We start from the raw sequence: 6,069 nt of genomic DNA on the forward strand, positions 1-6,069 counted from the left end.
TGCAGGCCCCAGCCAAAGACCTGCCTGGAAAACAGCTGTACAGTCACACAGTCCCCAACCAGAGACCCACCCAGAAACCATCTGTAAATGTACACAGGCCCCAGCCAGATGCCTGCTGAGACTCCAGGGACATGGGTACACAGACCCCAGACAAATGCCTACCAGGACAGCAACTATGTAGGTGGACAGGCTCCAGCCAGAGGCCCACACAGATACAATCATTAAGTGTACACAGGCCCAAGCCAGAACCATACACAGGAAACAGCATAGCGCCAGAATCCAGAAGGCCATCATTCTGAACCCAGGAACTGGCACAGCCATAAGGAGCAGAGAGGAGGCCTCTCTGAGGCTTGCTGAGAACTGAAGCTCACTGGGCAAAGAGTCACCTCAACAAAGGAGCAGCAGACTGCATCTGTTGAAATGAGAAGACAAGTAAGCAAAACTAAAAAACAGACTTCCAGATCATCAAAGGCAACCCCAAGGGGTAACAAGAATACTCTGATACTCAATCACCTAGACTCCAATGAACTGGCAACAAAAAAGGAACTTAGAAAAAAATAAAATTGAAATAATATCTCAGATAACAATAGAAATTGTATCCATAGTAAAAGACATGATTAATAACTCTGGAGCAGACACAAAACAAAAAATAGAGGAGCTGAGAACATGATGGAGTCCTGCATAGGAAACAAATGGAATCCATAAAACAGAATGAAACAGATTTCCAGGAGATTAAAAACTCCATTAAAAGTTTATGCAGCAAAATGAACCAATGTGAGGACAGAATATCAGATATAGAAGACAAGATTGCAATTAGTGACCAGGAAAATAAAGATTTCTTAAAAATAGTGAGGGATCACAAGAACTCAACCCAGCAGCTGCTAGATGATGCAAAGAATAACATAAGACTGATCAGAGTCAATGAAGAAACAGGAGAGAGTGCAGATGATATTTAAAAAAAATTCACAGAAGTACTATCAGAGAACTTCCCAAGAAAAGGAAAATAATTTGATATAGAGATAAGTGAGATATATATGACTCCAACTAGATGTGATTTAAAAAAAATCTACACCAAGGCATATACTAGTCAAGATTCCAGAAACCCAACAGAAGAGCAAAATACTACAAGCAGTTAGAGATAAGAAACAAATCACATACAAAGAAGGGCCGGGGATTTAGCTCAGTGGTTCCTCCCACTGCTTTGCAAGTACAATGTCCCAAGTTCGATACCTGGTACCAAAAAACAAACAAACAAAGGAAAGCCCATCAGAATCGTAGCAGACTTCTCAATACAAAGCCTCAAGGCAAGAAGAGCCTGGAGTGACATATTTTAAGCCCTAAAGGAAAACAGTATCCAACCTAGGCTGATACACCCTGCAAAAACTATCTTTCAAAATTGATGGAGAAATGACATATTTTCATGACAAAGAGCATCTAAGGAATTTCATGAATAACAAGCCAGCACTCCAGAAAAATGTAAACAATATTCTAGGAAAAGACAATAAGGATCACAACCCCAGGAAATCCAGCAGAATGAATCCATCAGACACAACAAGAAATTAAATGCAAAGGAGGACACTCCAACAAAAAGAAAAAGTCACGACAAGGATAAGAAAGTAAATACAAGTTATAACCATCAATGTTAATGGTCTCAATTCATCCATCAAAAGAAATAGACTGGCAGAATAGGTAAAGAAGCAAGATGCAACAATACACTGCATATAAGAAACACACTTAATTTAAAAAGAAACTCACAAACTGAAAGTTAAAGGGTGGAAAACAATACTCCACACAATGGGAACCTGAAAAAAAATAGGAGTAGCTATCCTATTTGCAGATAAAATGGACTTCAAACCAACACTGATTAAGAGACAAAGAAGGCCATGACATCCTTGTAAAGGGAACAGTCCAAGAGGAAGAGATGACAATAATAAATATATATGCACTAAATAGTAGTGCACCCTGCTATACAAAAGAAATATGAATGGACATGAAAAATCAAATAAGGACTAATGAAATAGTTGTGGGGAACTTCAATACCCCACTGTCACAAACAGATAGATCAACTAGACAAAAAATAAACAATGAAATACTAGAACTCAACCAAGCTCTTTAACAAATGGGTTTAACAGATGTTTACATAGTGTTCCATCCCACAAAATCAGAATATACATTCTTTTCAGCTGCACACAGTTCATTATCCAAAATAGACCACGTACTTGTTCATGGAACATGTTTAAGTAAATGCAGAAGAAGTGAAGTTATCCCCTGTATATTATCAGATCATACTGCAATGAAACTGGAGGTAAACAGCAAAAGAAACCACAAGAATTTCATAAATATATGGAAATTGAACAACACTTCTGAACAACCAATGGGTCACAGAGGAAATTAAATAAGCAATCAGACAGTTTCTACAATTAAATGACAACCACAATACAACATATTGGAATCTATGGTACCCAATGAAAGCAGTCTTATGAGGGAAATTCATAGCAGTGAATACTCAGGTTAGGAAAACAGGACAAGCTCAAATAACCTGATGCTGAACCTCAGGCTAAAAAAAGAGGAGCGAACAAACCAAAAGCTCATATAAGGGAGGAAATCATAATGATCAGAGCAGAAATCAATGCAATTGAGACTAAGAAAATGATACAAAAAAATCAATGAAGCAAAGAGTTTATTCTTCAAAAGAATAAAAAAAAATTGACAAACCCTTGACCAACCCTACAAAAAAAAAAAAAAAAAAAAAAAAAAAAGAAAATAAAAGAGACCCAAATTCTTGCAATTAGGAATGAAAAGGGTGAAATTACAATGGACCCAGCAGAAATCCAGAAGATCATCAATACCTACTGGAGAACCTATATAACATGGAAAACACAGAAGAAATGGACAGATTTCTAGATATATATGAATTACCAGAGTTGAATGAAGACCTAAAAATTCTAAACAACCCAATATCAATGAATGAAATGGAAAATGTAATTAAAAACTTACCAACAAAGAAAACCCCAGGTCATGATAGCTTCAGTGCTGAATTCTACAAGACATTTAGAGAACTATTGCCACTACTGCTTAAACTCTTCAATGAAATTGAAAGGGATGCAATACTCCCAAATTCATTTCTGGAAACAAGCATCACCTTGATTTCAAAAGCAAAGAAGACCTAATTGAAAAGAGAACTATAGGACAATCTCACTAATGAACATAGATGCAAAAATTCTCAATAAGATACTGGCAAATAAAATGCAGAAGATCATCAAGAAGACCACACACCCTGACCAAATGGGATTCATCCTAGGGATGTAGGGATGGTTCAACATATACCAATCAACAAATATAATACACTACATTAATAGAGCCAAAGACAAAAACAATATCCTCATCTCAACAGATGCAGAAAAAGCATTCAACAAAATCCAACATGCATTCACAATAAAAACCCTACAGAAGATTGAAATAGATGGTCTCAATCTCAACCTGAATAAGACCATTTATGAAAAACCAATAGCCAAGATCATACTAAATGGTCAAAAGCCGAAATCCTTCATGCAAAAATAATGAACAAGACAAGGATATCCACTATCACCACTCCTGTTCAATATAATTTTGGAAACATTAGCCACAGCAATTTGACAGGAGAGAGAGATAAAAAAATAAAGATAGGAAATGAAATTAAATTGTTATTATTTGCAGATGATTTGATACTTTATATAGAAGACCCCAAAACTGCACCAAAAGTCTTCTAGACTTAATAACCAAATTCAGTAGTGTAGCTGAATACAAGGTCAACACCCAAAAATCAATAACCTTCCTATACATAAACAACAGACTCATTGGGAGAGGAACTGGGGAAACAACTCCTTTCACAATAGCATCCAAAAAAAAAAAAAAAAAACTCTAGGAATCAATCTAATGAAGAAAAAAGACTTCTACTCTGCAAACTACAGCACTGTGAAAAAAGTGATAGAGGAGGAAGAAATCAGAAAATGGAAAGACATCCCTTGCTCCTGGGTAGGAAGAACCAATATAGTGAAAATGACCATACTTCCAAAACTGCCATACAGATTCAATGCAATCCCATTTGAAATTCCCACAGTATATTTCACAGAACTAGAAAAAATAATCCAAAAATCCATTTGGAACTAGAAGAGACCTAGAATAGCAAAAGAAATTCTAGCCAACAAAGATAAGCAGAGGTTATCATGATCCCCAACTTGAAACTACACTACAAAGCTATTGTGATAAAAACAGCATGATACTGGCAAAGAAACAGACCTGAGAATCAGTGGAACAGAACAGAAGATGCAGAAACAACTCCAGACACATTCAGCCACTTCATCTTTGACAAAGGAGCCAAACACCCTCTGTGGGGGAAAAATAGCCTCTTTAATAAATAGTTTTAGGGGCCGGGGATTTAGCTCAGTGGTTCGGTGGCCTGCCTTGCAAGAGCAAGGAACCGAGTTCAATCCCTGGTGCCAAAAATAAATAAATAAATAAATAAATAGTGTTAGAAAAACTGGGTTTCAACTTGCCAAAGATTAAAACTAGACCCATATCTTTTACAATACACTAAACTAAAATAGAAATTGATTAAAGATCTAAATATTACAAAACAGAAACACTAAAGGGGCTGGAAGAGAGGTTAGGTGGAACTCTTGAAGACACTGGTGTGGGAAAAGACTTCATGAACAAAATTTTAGTCACAAGGGAATTAGCACAAAAAATCAACAAGTGGGATCTCATCTTATAAAAAAGATTCTGCCCAGAAAGAGAAACCACTAACAGGGTGAAGAGACAACCCACAATGTGGGAAAAAATTTTTACCAGCTGTTCTTCAGACAAAGGTCTGCTATCTAAGATATATAATGAACTTTAAAAACATTAAACCCCTAAATTTAAAGACCCAATTCAAAAATGGGCATCTGAAATGAACAGACATATCCCAGACAAAGAAGTAGAAATAGCAGATAAACATATGAAAAAAATGCTAAACATCACTGGTCATCAAGATATGCAAAAAAACAACACTAATTCCACTCAGCCAAGAAAGAGTAGCTCCTAACAAGAAATCAACCAATAACAAATGCTGACAGGGCTGTGGGGAAAAAGGAACCCTTCTCTGCCATTGGTGGGAGTGCAGACTGGTGCAACCACTGTGGAGTCAGTATGGAGATACCTCAAAAAACTAGAATTAGAGGTCTCATTTGATCCACCTTTTCCCCTGCTCAGTATCTTCTCAAAAGAATTTAAAGCAGGGCCAGGAATTTAGCTCAGTGGTTCTGCTGCCTGCCTTGCAAGTGCAAGGTCCAGTGTTTGATCCCTGGTACAAAACAAACAAACAAACAAACAGTATTTAAAGTATACCATAGTGATATATGGGCACCCATGTTTATAGCAGCACTGTTGTAACTGATAAAACTTGGAAACAGCCCAATTGCCCATCAACTGGAGACTGGATAAAGAAAATATATATATTTTAAATAAAATGGAGTACTACTCAGCCACAAAGAATGAGAAACTAGATATATTTATAGCTAAATGGATGCACATTGAGGCCTTACTCTTAAGTGAAATAAATAGGACACATGTATAAATACTGAATGGTTTCTCTGGTGTGATAAACTGAAAGTGTAAATAAGGATCAAAATGTAAAATAGATAATATGGAATAGGAAGAAGAGGTCTAAAGGGGAAGGGTGAGTGGAAGGGGTAGGGCAAAAGAAAGAAGGGAAAGGAATAAATATGAGAAAAGGAAAAAATGGAAACAAAGTCTTTGTAAATAGGCAGGGTTGGAAGGGTTGAAGGGAGGGCAAGGGAATTGGGGAAAAAATAAAAACCAAGATATAATATGTAAAGGTACAAATTCCTAATGATGAATGTCATTGTATTGTATACCTAAAATGTACCAATAAAATTAATGGAAAAAAAAAGATCTAATACCAAAAAAGATAGTTCAATCAATAAATGGGCAAATGAACTGAACAGACACTTCTCAAAATAAATATATATGGCCAACAAGTATGTGAAAAATATTCAACATTTTTAGCCATGTTATCAAAACCCAGAA

This window comes from Fukomys damarensis, unplaced genomic scaffold, assembly GCF_012274545.1.
Source record: "Fukomys damarensis isolate Sample0158 unplaced genomic scaffold, DMR_v1.0_HiC HiC_scaffold_20, whole genome shotgun sequence".
NCBI classification, from domain to species: domain Eukaryota; kingdom Metazoa; phylum Chordata; class Mammalia; order Rodentia; family Bathyergidae; genus Fukomys; species Fukomys damarensis.